Source organism: Argiope bruennichi, chromosome 2 (genome assembly GCF_947563725.1).
Source record: "Argiope bruennichi chromosome 2, qqArgBrue1.1, whole genome shotgun sequence".
Classification (NCBI taxonomy): Eukaryota; Metazoa; Arthropoda; class Arachnida; order Araneae; family Araneidae; genus Argiope; species Argiope bruennichi.
Genome location: NC_079152.1, coordinates 53,227,656 through 53,243,378, shown reverse-complemented (window position 1 = coordinate 53,243,378; position 15,723 = coordinate 53,227,656). Strand labels below are relative to the sequence as shown.

At 27.2% G+C, this 15,723-nt stretch overlaps 1 long non-coding RNA gene across 1 annotated transcript in view; it reads right to left on the bottom strand.

Moving 5' to 3' along the window:
• Positions 1-15,723, bottom strand: part of LOC129961548 (uncharacterized) — a 193,338-nt gene that overhangs the window by 101,633 nt on the left and 75,982 nt on the right. The window contains exon 2 of the long non-coding RNA XR_008783794.1: positions 484-523. This is a non-coding gene — a long non-coding RNA (uncharacterized LOC129961548). The remainder of the gene's footprint in view (positions 1-483; positions 524-15,723) is intronic.

Genomic DNA, 15,723 nt, shown 5'->3' with positions numbered 1-15,723 from the left:
ATATTTTTCTCTTTTTCACCCAATTTTTTTCGCTTCGTTTTTTTTACCATTGCGTTTGGAGATTTGTCTTGCTTTGAAAATTCTTGGTTATAAATAATATATTAACTTCAATAAGCGGTTCAAAGAAATGTGTTTGAAACAATTTACATTATGTTTATGGCTATTTAAATCAATAAAATTAGGAAATAAATACACGCACTATACTTTTATAATATGTGAAAGTACTTCCCTTACGGGGCTTCAATCACTAATGAGATGACTTGATTGCTAATTCATTGTTTTTTTCTCTAAATACAAATTAATATTCTTCGATTAATTTATTATATAACAGAAACATTTATAATTTATATAGCATTCAAAGAGTACTTTCTGTAGTAATTTAATAAATATGTTTGAAATTCAAGAAATATAGATATCGCATGGATTTTCAATCGAAAACAATTAAAAAAGAAAACTTTTGTAAAGTATGTAATGGTAACTAACCTCTTTAGCAGATCTTTTCTCTCTGAATCCAGGGATTTATCTATGGAAGAAAACAAACATATTTTAGATTTTTATTTATAAAGCATTAAATAAAATACTTTAATGCTAATTTACTTTTATAAAATAATAAAATTATGCTCCGAACAAATGCACATTTCTTTTACAATACAATTCTTACTTCGAAACTAAAGCCGAGATGTTGTTAAAAATTGAGAATTTATTCTAATTAAAAAAAGGATTTTGAATATATTAATACTTAAAACATTAATTTATGAGAAAATAGCACCATTATAAACTATAAATATTTAGGTATATTCCAAGTACTTGCTTAACTAGTTCATCATCAGATTGTATTCTGTTCAGATGATTGTATGAATATATTTGTTGTTAAATCTGCACTTCGATTATAAAATGTTTGCATTTTTCTACTCGAACTGACTCTAGCCTGTATCGTTACTATAATCATTCACCTATACTTGAATCTAAATTTTCAGTCGCAAGTTTCTTGAAGTCGTTTTATGCAAGCATGTTCAAAATCCTTTGTGACTGTTGCTGAACTTCGATAAAATCATAATTACATTCAAAATTTCAGTAGAAATTATTATCTTTGGGGAAGAAAATGTCTATAGAAGTTTATTATGAGAATACCAAGTGCAGGAGAAATATCATTCGTAGCTGGCAAGGATTCCAGAATGATCACTTTTCTACAATAGGGGGCATTGTCAACTTGAAATAGCAGAATCTTGTTACGAACACAGATCTATTACCATGACTGAAAACTTTTTCGCTTCTTCTTCATATATTCGTTATTTTCATGTTTTAGCAGTAGTAAAGTGTGCATTGAATTAAGTTTGGTTAGAGATTTCAATACGCACCAAATTTTTTATGACTTATCGCTATTGTATTGTTTAAGCACATTAGGGGTTATGTGACCAGTCTAATGAATTCACATCAACAAGTCTTATCTTTTTAACCTATTGCATTAAATTTTTCTGATAAAATAACATTCCTGAATACAGCTAAAAGCACTCCTTGAGAGAGGAAAGTAAAAAAAAAAATAATAAAATAAAATAAAAATAAATTGTATTTAGTATTTCTATTTTCTATTTAGTATTTCTATTTCATTTATTTGCAAATAATAATTGATAGTAAAGAGTAAAAGCAAATTATGAAGTCCTATAGTCAATTATCCTGCGGCAATCCAGTTTAATACTATTTGAACGAAAGAAATATTCATTTTTTGAAAAAGACAGCAAAATTTAGTTTAAACTAAAATTTTTTGATTTGAAAATAATTTAACGTTTAGCTGCCATAACAGCTATTGAAGCGTGTTTCAAGAAAAGTATATAAATAAATACAAATGAATTTTGTGTGCGGTCCCTCAAAGAATAGTTTCGAATTGACTTCGGGAATTTTACAATTTTTTGTGAATATTTTCAGAACCATTTGTGGTATGTGCACGATTTTTTAGATTCCGACATTTTAACACGTCAGCCTTTTCCCCATGAAAATTTTACTATGTTACATTTCACTATATTTCTATATTCACGTTTAAAACTCACAATAAATAAGCATTTATTTCAAGATTTAAGGAAATACAATAATTTTCTTTTGGTGAGTGAAAAAGTTTTTACAAGAATGTATAATAGTTTCCGAGATATCATCAAAAGTTCAGAAGATTCATTTAACAAAAGAAACGTCATTTTTCAATACATTGCAATTTTCGAAATTATCATCAGAAATGCATAAAGTTCTATTAAAAGGTGAATTTCATGACGTCATATCGATTCAACAAAAAGTAATAACCTTAACCTGTAACTGGATCCATGAATTTCCTCACGCTGCTGGAGACATGGAGTCAAAATGACGCCATTGTAATTTTTCTTTTTTTGTCTTTTTAAACAGCATTGGAATTTATTTTGGAAACATAATGCATTCTGATAATCATGTAGTTACCAAAAATAAAAAAATAACATTAAAATGCTAAATGTTATTATATTAAATGTTGGAACGATGTTATAAGAAAAACCTAAGCAATCTTTTAATGAGTATTTACTTCATTGAAATATTACGGAATATTACTAATGTTGGTAAATGTTAGAATTTAACAAACAAAAAATAAAGAATATAATATTTTAAAATATTACTTCTAGAATATTTCTTTATTCTTTTTGCATTATCCAAATTAAAAGCAGTTCCAGAGACGCTGAATCAATGACTCCATTAATAACAACAAAGACTTTGAAAAATAATACCTCGGTTATATGCTCGTGTTCATACTTAGACTTTTGCCAACATACTGCTGAAAGAACAACCTGAAGGTACTGAGGAGATGATTGTATTTAAGGTGAAAATACCACCTGATAATCAGAGGTAATGAGTGGGGAAATTTTGACTCCCGTCTCCCGTTACGGATTAGTAGAAAAATCTTGAGATAGTAGTTAATCAACTGTTAAATAACTCAGTTAATTGCTCTATTATTTGGAACAAACCTGTCCTCTCAAGTCTTTTCCGTCAATATCAGTTTTTCGAAAATGATAAATAAAACATTATAGAGGGGCTCCATTTTTTTGTTGACAAATGTACTATAAATTTTATATGATGTCGTTTATTATATTGAACATTATTGGCGAATGAATAACAGAATCTTTGTGTTTGTCAGAAATATACTGCTCCACTTTAAGCATTATTTAAAGCATCAACTCTAATTGTAGCAGAAATTTTGAAATAATAATTTGACAATTTAACCTCTTTGAATTAGAAAGATTAAACGAAATTAGATGTAGCGTTGCTTTCAAAAGAAAAAAAAAACTAAAGAAATGGTTTAAAAGTTAATCTGATCACAATTTCTTTTATTTCGTTAGTCTTTACACATGAGCCATCCCATTCAAATAAAATGTATTTATATTTTCATTTTAATGATTTCAAATTAATAAATAATATTTATTTTAATGATTTCAAATTAATAAATAATTCGTATGCTGAATAAGAAATAATATTTCAAATTCTATAAACTAGCAACACTTTGCTTACAACAAAAATTTATAATTAGCAATAACGTGGATTATAAATGATATTGATTTTATGGATGTGACAGTCAACTAATTAATATCAAAAAGTGCTCTATTTATAAGTCTATATAAAAATAAGTGTCTTTTTAAATTGAGGAAGTGTTTTTCAATCAATCGCTCAGTGCAAAGAATGGGGTCATAGTTAAAAACAAGTTATCAAAGAAAATTCACAATTAAATGCATTCCATTTAAAGAAGCCAAATAATCAAGTCGCCTCTTAATCATTATTAATTCTTTTACTTATTCCTAAATAAGTGTTAAAGTCTTAGCAAAAAAACTGCGATTTTTAAGAAAATAAAAGGTTACGCTAATAAAATAGGAACAAAAGAATAGGAATCTATATCATATAAAGTAATCTAACTTGGAACTAACAAAAAAAAAATTGATGTTGTTTATTGTTGTTGACTTTTCTTCCCTACATAAAGACATGAGTGCAAAGTTTTTCTCAAACTTAACTTAAAACATTCTGCATACATATAATTTGCTGCAAGAAGCTTCCTTTTTCACTTTCAATAGCGTAACCAAATATCTAATTACCAGTTATTTATTGCCTTTTTTCAAAGACTAGAGATACGGCACTTAATTTTATAGCTGCAATTAATCTATATTGAAGCATCAATTTATTTATTTACGCTGTCTGCTTGAAAATTGCTTTTTTTCTTGGGGATTCTAACATTAGCTGTTTTAAATGGGACGAACATTTCTTTGTGCTGCAAAGATTCTAATTCAAACGAAAATAATTCAGAATATTTATGGGTTTTTTTTGTCTAATTTCTTTAAAAAGAATTACTCTGCCCAAAATTATTATTTTCATTGTACGTTTCTAGTTTATAATATTTCAATTTTATTTTTTACTAAAATCAGCTTGATTACTCTTAACATACGAGAACTCTCTTTGTATAAGATGTTTACATAAGCTCGTATGATATATAGATAACATTCAAATAAAATAAACTTAAATAATACAACGTTTTCTTTCTTGATAATAAAGATTATGATCGCCATTATCCTGTCCGACACATTTCCGCCGATCAATAAATATACAAATTTCATTTTTTAAGATTGGTTTTGACTTTCATTATATAAAGGTAGTGATGAGTTTTTTTGTATATCTTCCTCTACTGTAATATTTTACCACTTAAAACTATTCTGCACAGACTGGAACAGGAGATTATCAGGTGACGCAAGCCATGATGGTACAGATGACGCATATGGTGGGTGCGGAAGAATTTTCATTCTCATTTTTTACAGTTTTCATAATATTTGTTGTGAAACATATAGTTTGGCATTGCCATAAAGAAAAAGTATACCTTTTCTATTTGCCAAAACTGGATCTATTTCTCAAATGACTACATCAAGTCTTGTGAAATAATTCAAGTACTTGCCAGACGTTATTGCTTCATCACATTAACCTAAGCTTTGTAATGTTTCTTTCAAATGACAGCATCAAGTCGAATGAGGTAATCCAAGTACTTCACAGCCATTATCTCTTGATCACATTAATCTAATCGCTGTGACAGGCTGTAGAGTTTCATCTGCTATTTTCCATATTCTTTTGCACTGAAATTATTTTGCAAAGCCCACTTCTCATTGCTTGTTACCACATATTTAAAAAACACTTTTTTTATAAGGTGCAGAGAAAGAAATGGTCACATTCATGCAATTCAGCTTAATCCTCTCGGTTAGGAGACACGTGATCCAGACATCAAGCTTAGAACATATCCAAGTTTTTTTAAATATTAAAACGTAGTTCAATTATTAATATTAAGCTCCACTGCAATTTCTTCATTTGCCATTTTAATTTCATTTGGATTTTTTGCTACTTCATATGCTATTTCTAGAGTATTTTTGTACTAAAGTAACTACAATCCTGTCATATTTTGATGGCCGTCCTGGTTGTGCTTGATCTTCAGTGTAAACCCATTATTCCGAAATCTCCCAAACCATTTTTCATAGTCAGCAGAACAAAAGCACTGTTTAAATAAACAACAGAAGTCTTTTGTACTTTTCCAATGCTCATGCCTATCCGAAATTCATGTACATGTCGAAACAAACCTTTCTATTGTCTATTTTTTTTTAAAAAATATCGTTATCAAAATTTGACCTATTTTATCAATAACCAATCTGTGGAAACAGAAAAACACCTTTATTTTTCAAATGCTTGCAACGCAACTAAACGAAGCATTGGCATTTGCTTATAAAGTACATTCTGGCACCATCTGATGATAATTTGGAAAAAAACTTATGCAGTGGCTTGATATTTTTTAAAAAAATACATAATGGGATTTTGTAAATCACGTAATGCTAAAGTTAGATGATATCACCTTCAAAACAGCGCCTTAACTTTCAATAATAAAATTTAAAAAATCTAACGAAATATTTAATGAAGCTGTGAAAATGGTTTGAATTTCATTCAAATAATAGAATACATAGATATAATTATATAATATAAATACAATTATGCTAGCAAATATTTTTTTAAATTGTAAACATTTAGTTAGCAAATTAAATAACAAATAAATTGGTATTGTTGAAAATAGGTTTTCAAATTTACAAAAGCATACTGATTTGGTGAAATAATTTTTTTAGCAGTTATCGTGTAAAAACCTAAAATATTCGTTTACATTTTAAAATTGTAATTAACTTATTAAAACACTCTGTGCGAGATGTATACAAAGGGTATATTAGTCAGTCTAACGGTCTGATCTAGATTATTATCAACTTAGAAAAATTATCTAAATATTTCCCTTATTCTAAATATTTCTCTTATTCTATTTATTTCTATTCTATTTATTTCTAAATATTTCTCTTATTCTATCTATTTCTATTCTATTTATTTCTAAATATTTCTCTTATTCTATCTATTTCTATTCTATTTATTTCTAAATATTTCTCTTATTCTATCTATTTCTATTCTATTTATTTCTAAATATTTCTCTTATTCTATCTATTTCTATTCTATTTATTTCTAAATATTTCTCTTATTCTATCTATTTCTATTCTATTTATTTCTAAATATTTCTCTTATTCTATCTATTTCTATTCTATATATTTCTAAATATTTCTCTTATTCTATCTATTTCTATTCTATATATTTCTAAATATTTCTCTTATTCTATCTATTTCTATTCTATTTATTTCTAAATATTTCTCTTATTCTATCTATTTCTATTCTATATATTTCTAAATATTTCTCTTATTCTATCTATTTCTATTCTATATATTTCTAAATATTTCTCTTACCTCTTATTCTAAATATCTTCCAGACCAACGAAATAAGCTAATTAATTTCAGGATGCGGTGAAATAATAAAAAGCTCATATTTTAATGTAATTAAATAGCAGTTAAAATATCTATTTTAATTTTTTTTTATCATTTTGAGTAATTATGGCGACATGATCAATTAACATGTGAATTTCAGCCATACATTTCATTTACAGGATTGCTAATACTACATTTCATTTAATATTTTCTCTAATATGTGTAATTGACTAATAGAAATACAAAATGGTAGAAAAATCTGCTTCTTCATAAAACTGAGATATGTTTGCAAACGTTTGCAGCGGTTTCCGTAACTTTGAGATCATAATTAATTCTTCAACATTTTCTTACATTATTTCAGACTATACTTCTCTAAAAAAGTTGTAACAAGGAAGAACAAAATTCTCTCTCCAAATTCTGTGAAAAATTTAACGACACCTTTTTTTCAATTAATGTGAAAAATTCTAAGGCATTCTTATAATCAATTTGAATAATTTGAAAATATTTTTTCGGATTACTTCCAACAGACTTTTCCAAACAGATTTATTATCACAAATAAAAGAAGTTTCTGAAAATACCTGTTTGTCCAAATTTGTTTCTTATAAATAATATTTTATTTTTATAGGATTTACGTAACAGAGTAAATATAAGATGTTTAACTATTTTTTTTTATTCAGCATAAAAGCTATACATTTAAAAAAAATGTTTGTCACAGAGCAGATCTGGAAATGGAAATTTCAGAGATATGCATATATTCCCCATATTTTTAAAGAAATTCCATAAACCTTTCCGGATATGGATGAAATATTACACTTTCTTGCAAGAGATTATTCCGAGGACCCGATTTCATTTTATTTTATTTCTGCAACAGAGTCAACTGTATATTTTGAAGATCATAAAAAAATAAAAATCAAAAAACCATTTAAATTTCTTTTCTGAAATAAATACTGAAGGTTGTTTCCCCACAGAGTGACCCAGTTTAGAGCTGGTATCTTTAAATGAACGATTTAATAAAATTTGCCTCCGTTTTTAGATCGTAGCAAGTAAACTTCATTAATCTAGCTGCATCAGAAATATAAGTATTTGAAAATCTTTTTTTTAAATGCCTGAAGCTACATTTCTTAAATGAGTCGAATGATAAACAATCTTCAAAAATTAAGAGTCATTCAATGATTTATTTAAAACAAGATATAATTACAAAACTTTGAAGGTGATGGACTCTAACGCGTTTGGTTTTGCATTTTAAATTACGTGCATTTAGGATAAATATTTAATGATTAATAAATATTATTAAATATTTATATATAATATAAATATTTAATAATATTTATTAATCATTCCAAAGTGAGTAAAGTAACAATTCATGTCCAGTTGCATATCATATTTAAAGAAGGAGTTTAATTTAGCTATATTAACGTCTCGTTTTAAAGCAACAATAGAGCTATTGAGCTAACTTTCTAATTTTTAAGCGTGGTCAGATGATGTGGACAGCATCTGAAATGCCCTTTCCTCTCCCAACTACCGCATTAAGCCTGCTGAACTATATCTGGTTCTGACAGATTTAACTATAATATCAATGTACAAGTGGCGGTGCTTCTTAATGGAAATCGGGTCTCGAAACTGAAACTTTTCAGTGCCAAAGCCTCATTTTCGCCTCCCCCCCCCTCAAAAAAAGGGTTGAGAAAATGGTACAATGACTCAAACTGAATATAAAGTCAGGACCAGAAATAAAACAGATGAGGGATTTATATTTAATAGAAAATCATGAATTATATTGTTGATTGATTAAATATATAGTTATTATGAATAATACTCCAGAAATTGAATTTTTTTAACAATTTACAACAAAAATAATTCCTTGTGAAAATCTAAAAGAAGAATTTGTTTGATATTTTCTGAGGATCTTCCAATATCTAAAGTTTTGGTTTTTCTTGTTAATAGAGGAACAGATAAAAATGTATATCGCGAGAATGAAAATTAATTAATTATTTTGTTTAAAATACGAATTCACATATTGCAATCATTAAAAAAACAAATGCAATAATCTGAAAAATTCAATGCTGTAATAACGATTTGTCTACAGTGATCAATTAACAGAAAATCTTGAAATTTCATTAATATTGTATATTTTAATAGATATTTTTTAAAGATTATTTCTGGTATCACCAAATTTACACTGACACAAAATAAATAAATCAATTTTCATAAATTTAAATTTAGAAAGCATAATTAATATTTGAAGCGCATTCAAAATTCACTTTTGAAATATATGAATTAAGGTTACTTTCTGAAATACTTCATGCATATATTACTTAGACTGTTAGAACTTTCAGTATTCAAAATTATTACTATATCAAAAACTTTTTTAATTCCATATATTTTAAAAATATAAATTATAACATACATTGATGTAATAAACTACATTGTAAGAGCGCAATAAACATTAAAAGTTTTGCATGAAACCGAAAAATTTCAATATCTTATTAAATAATTAAGTAACGATAGGTTTCGTAGGGAAAGAAAAAAAATGAAGCATCTAACGATTTTTTTAAACCAGAAAAACAAACTACTATGTATATTCTGCTTATTAATCAATATAGAAAAATTACATAGAATTCAACTTTTGATTTTCCTGTGCAATCTTGTATGATTGCACCAGTACAATTGATATATGATTTTGCCTATGTATTATGCCACCAAAAATATTCATTAAGCTTTAACAAAATTGTTACAAAACTGTCCAAGATTTCTTTTATCGTTTGCAATTGTTGTTTCCTGGTGGCAGTTACGATATAAATATCCGAAATGTGAACTTTTAAGCCATCTTAAAATCTTACTTATTATTTATTCACTGATGCCTCTTGATTGTTTTTGTCACTCTTTCTGCTTATTTGAGCAAGTTATTAAAAAAATATATTTTACTTATAATGTTAATAATTTTAAATGCGAACATCACTTTCTATAGGGTGAATGCTGAAAATTATCGATTATGCTTCTGGACAATGTACAACCCTCAATGAAATTAAATAATTATTTAAGAAAAATGAGAAATTGTGTAAAATGAGAAATTAATTAATAATTTAATAATAATCAACATTTTTGTGGCAAGCAATATTTACATCACCTGTTTTTGTATTACGTCCGCATAGAGAGATGCTACATTTTGCAATATAGCAATTTTTTTGTGCTACATTCGCACAAAATTTCAATAATGATTCTTTTTAAATTCGACGAATTTACAAAATAGAAATTTATTAAATCCCATATATTTAAATCTGTGTAATTACTTATAATAGTCCATTTATACAAACATGTTAGATTATCAATAAATTAAAAAAATGTTGATAAGAACTCAGAAATTGCTCACAGTGAAAGTTATAGTCTTTGGAAACAGAATACGGATATGCTCAAGGCATGATCTAGGTATCGATCTTCTACTCAGACCAACAGAGAATGCTGTGAATAAGCTCCCTTGGGTTCTTTAGATGCTTTTTCAGATTCTGATGGTTAAATGATTCGGCATCTGGCACCAGAAGATAAAGTAAATAAAATCGTCCCCTACTTGTAATAAAAACGAGGGATTCTTTGGAACTGATATTTTAGCAAGACTTTTGTTTAGAAATTTTAGTATTCACCTAGTATTCTGTTTGGAGAATATTTATATTTTCTTTCATTAAAGACTGCACTAGTAATTCACAATGATTTGTAATTTTGAATTCTTAAGTATAAATTCTAAATATACGTATATAAATATATCAATGATGCAATTCTCAATAAAGATGATAAGTAATATGTAATTCTATAAAAGAATATAATTTAAAAAATATATTTATTAATTTATAAAAATATATATAAAAGCGATAGTAGAAACTATGAATTATTTATTTACCTTAAAGATTCCCATTTATGAAATCAAAACTTACTCTTAAAAACATTAATTTAAAATTATTTTTAGCTTAAATCTTCATTCAGTTCATCGATTGTTTTAGTCCATTGTTTGTTCATTTCCGTTTTTATTATATGTTTCTATTATATATCTCTATTATTCCGTTTCTATTATATGTTTTTAATACTTGAAATAATGTACATTAATTATTGAAAAATAAAGATAATATTTAAATAAAAATAAAGATAATATTTAAATAAAAATAAAGATAATATTTAAATTAAACCAAGAAAATAAGAATATATTTTCTTGTTTTTAAATTGAAGTCTTATTTTTTCTTCCGTTTCCCGTCTATTCAAATATTCATATTTAAAATTATAAAGTCTAGAAAATTGTGGAAAATGATCAAAGTACACGTCATAATAATGATATAGTATATAACATTGTTTGACAACAAATCCAGTTAAATTCTCTATTCCTTTCGTTGCTTTATGAAACTTATTAATAAAACTTATTTATCACTCTAATTAAACTCTATTCTTTAAAAAAAATAACAGAATCTATCTAGAATAGGACATTAATAATTATTTTTATTAATTTTATTTTCAGGATTCTTTTCATTATTTTCTGTTAATCGGTAGAAATTTTTATAAAATACTAACTATTTTCATTTAGTGTAATACCTCTTTTTAATAATCAAAATTCTTATAGATCTTAAGTTCAATTAAAATGTACAAATTAAACCATGACATAGGAAGAAGTGGAATTTCCGTTACCAGGACATACAATTCAAAACCAAATAGAAAATATGTTATTATTTTATTTCTTAGGTGAATGTAAAGAAACAAAATACATTTAAAATGTATAAAACTATTTAAAATCCCTTTTTAGAATGGAAATAAAGTATAAATGGAATGCTTCTCGAAACATTCTCAGTTGGATATCTGTTTTACTTGTGTATCTAAAAATAAGTATTGTTAAAAACAACAGATTCTTTAAAAGAAATATCTCAAATGCATTCTGTTGTATTCAAATATAGGTGTAGAATCTATACATGATAAAAACTGAAATCGCAGTAGGAAAATATATATTCTAAAAGAGCGTTTATTTTCTGTTAAGAAAACGTGAGATGTTTTTTCATTTACTTAAAATTTGACCTAGAATTCGATGGGCATCCATATATCGTAATTTGTATTCAAAAACCTTTTCCTTTTCTAAAAAACCAGCTGAGTTTGTACCATAAGAATACAAACGGATATGTTGAATTTGGTGGAAAATATTGAAAATTCGTTTGGTTGCCTAGTTTTCTTAAAAGCCAAGGTCCCTACTTACTTTCCTAAAAGATTCTTGAGGAACTGGAACAAAAATTTTCCTGTTTTATTTTTACATCTTTTACATATTGAATATAAATAATCGATTAACAAAAACAATATTGCCAGAATGTATTAGATAATTAAAGTATTATAATAAATTTCTATTTCCAAGATGGCTGGTGCGAATACTACGTCGATGGCAATATTTCAAATTTTGTTTAATTTAGCATTTTTAGAAAACTCCAATATTCAAGGACTCGTAACAAAAAGGAAGTGCAGTTTTTACTTCTTATGTGCAGCCGACCATCTCGTTATAACTGAATGCAGTATCATCGACAGGGTATAGCTTTTAATATTGGGGAAAATAATATACCTAGTAAAAGTTGAGATAGAATTCAAATTTAGATGTAATATATAAGTGGTTGCCCTTTTGAATAATTCCAGGGAAAGCCATTTTTGCTTTTGTGATTCGCTTGGAAGAAAACTTTCAGCAGCCTCAGATTTAATGACTGTGGACGATTTGTTAAGCCACGTATCTGTCAAATAATTATTGGATAATACGTCATTTAAAAATGAAGATAAATAATCTTCAATCATACCAACAACTTAACTCAGCGAAACAGTGATCAGTATATTGTAGCAAAAACTCAGGATGAATTGATGAATGATATAAATCACAAAAACAGAAACATTAGGAAATCGTTGGAAACTACTCAAACTAGCGGTAAGAATATTTACCCCAGTGATTTTTCTCTAATAAAATACTTATTTATTTTTCCCACTTTATAAATAATGATTAATTTGATACTTTAAAGAAAAATTGACACTTTTCCTTTAACATGTTTTTGATATTTTTTTTGTCCTTTTTTGTATATTTTTAGCTACCGTGGACAGATTGAATGTGTATAATCTCATGAATTGAGGTTTTTTTTAATACAGAAAGTAAATCTATATAACTTTAAATTTTTGAAGTATTCTACAAATATTTGGCATGTTTGTAGACATCAAATGGTGAGAATTTTAAGTGATTGCTAAAATTCTCAACTAAAATATTTCAATTATATCTAAGAATTCGGTAGTTTTTAAATAATATGATCGAAACGCTAAATATATTTTAATGTTTAAGCCAAATTAAATCTTCATCAAAAAATAAAAACAGCTGTCAGTTCTTTAAATTAAAGTTTTTTTGTTTGTTTTTTTGAAAATCCTACAAAAGTGCGTTCATACTCTTCAAGCATTTCTAATGTTTATATTTTTTCATGCAAAATTTAAATTAACATTATAATTCATTCACTTTAATATGTATTAAGGAATGAATATTGGAAAATAAAATATAATTAGTTTTAAGATTTTTACTGCCCACCTTAACTCTGAGATGTTAGTCTGCTGTAAAACACCATCACGTCATTCTTCATCTTGCATGGTCAAATTTCGAATTAGATGATTAGTTTAATTTAGTTTTTATTAACATACCGTTTCAAAACAACACTTGGGCTGTTTGGGGACAGATCTCGTAATTTTGACCCGCTGTCAGATGACGAAGACGACACCTGAGCTGGCACCTCCGTTTTAAACTTTCATACCACTCACCGAAAGGACGTTGGCCCGCACGGATTTAACGTATACCAGACCCACTTACACGACGTATTTTCGGTGGAATTGGGTCTCGAACCTGAAACCATCTAGTTCCAAAGCCCAGACTTGGCTATCGCAGGCGTTCGAATTTAATGAATGCACTAAAATGTACATAAATTTGAAATGTATACTTATTGTTTCTTTTAAACTTAGAAAATTTATGTTGTAATACACTTTCTGAGTAAATACTGTAGTGAAACTGCCTTCAGAATAAATACAAAATTAAATTTTATTTTCAATTACATTTAATCAAATGACTGTTAATGAGTCTTTTCAAAGCATAAAAATGATATTAAAAAATTTAGGTTATTTTATGAAATTAAATTAATCTATATCATGTGGAAATTATAAATAGAAAGAAAATACTACATTCTGTCGTTTATCAAAAAAGTCTCTCTTTGAGTTTCTCTTTCTTTATTTAATAATTTATCTTCTATGCAATAATTTTCTTTCTCTTTTGAACTTTCCTTAAGATTAGAAAGAAAAAAACAATTCATTCTTTATTTTTGGCTAGAAAATCCATCCTAATATTCCACTATTTATCTATAAGACCTTATTTTTCCTCTTTTTCAATTTAGTTTTCTATTTTGCTAAAATTGTCTATTCTATCAATGACAAAAATTTTCAAACATATAAATATTTATCTGGAATATTTAACTTCGTAAACATCAATTATGAATTAAATCATATTTTTTAAGTCATATGATATTCATATAACTCATCTCATAAAGTATTATGTATATCTTAATCAAATTTTTAAACTTTTATTTTAGGTTCATATCTATTCCCTCTCCCTAGAGCTTTTAAGAATGTTCTTTTTCATATTTTCAATGCTACCTTGGCAGTGGCTCCGATTCAATACCAGAAGAGCTTTTATTTTGCTTAAGATCTATTATAAACTTTGTACTGTCATTAGTTGATTATAATTTTATATCTCTATTGAAATTATTTCCTCCCTAAACAATAAACAGATTTATTTTGTTGTTTTATTCATTCATTTTACAGGTGGGCGCTTAAGAGAACCTTGTGGGCTGGTGGCAGTGACTTGGCTTTGATACAGGTGAGTCACAAATTCGAGAAGCGATTCTAAAAAGATTTATCCCATAAATGTAGATTGTAATAGCAGAAAAGCATTGAAACAGTAAGTAAACCTGATTCTTTCAACATAATGTCACAAGAGATTATTCATGTTATCGTAATGTATGTAGAATGTGACAAGTAAATACATGAAATTTGGAATAAGATATTTCTTAAAAATAAACAAAGATAAAGTATTGTAAATGTCAAACAAATTGAATTCCAGATTTCAAAAATTCTCTTTACATTCCAAACTTTCCGAGTCCAAAAAATACATTTTTGAAATTATACCAACCTTTCTATAGCCAAGATACTAAAGACCACTAGGAGGTAACTAGTTGAAGTTTCATATATTGGCTTTAAAACATATTTTTAAATTTCTATCAAAGTTACATGAAATCCATTCAGAGGAAATCTGTCCAACTGTATAAGTACATATATATATATATATATATTCCGGATTCTTTTAATAATTTTTTTTATTTAATTTTTATTTGATTTTTGTTTTTCTTATTAACTTGATTCTAATACTTTTGTACATATATATTGTTACAAATCTGTGATGCGGCTTCCCAGCATAGTTGGTCCCATCATAAGAAAGAATGTTTTACAGTCATCTGCAGTGGACGGAGTACGGGTGTCGCGTTGGAGATCCCGGAGCTTAGTGACAAACTTGGCAACCTTTTGGCGACTTGGCGACGAATTTGACGAGTTTGGCGCCAAAATAGATTATACCCGAAACATCGAGAATTTTACCGATACGTCCAGTAGGAACCGAGATACGCCTCGAACGTTCCTGATTGGTTGAGAGGCTTCTAGCCCCGCCTCCTGAGACCTATAAAAGGGTAGTCGTAATCGAAGAGTCGTAATTGAATCCTTTGACATGACCCTACAACAGATGTCTGATGACAACCAGGATCATACAAAGCAATACCTAGATGACCTCAACAAGCAGAAGGAACTTAAACCACAATTAGAATATATAGCGGAAGAGCTT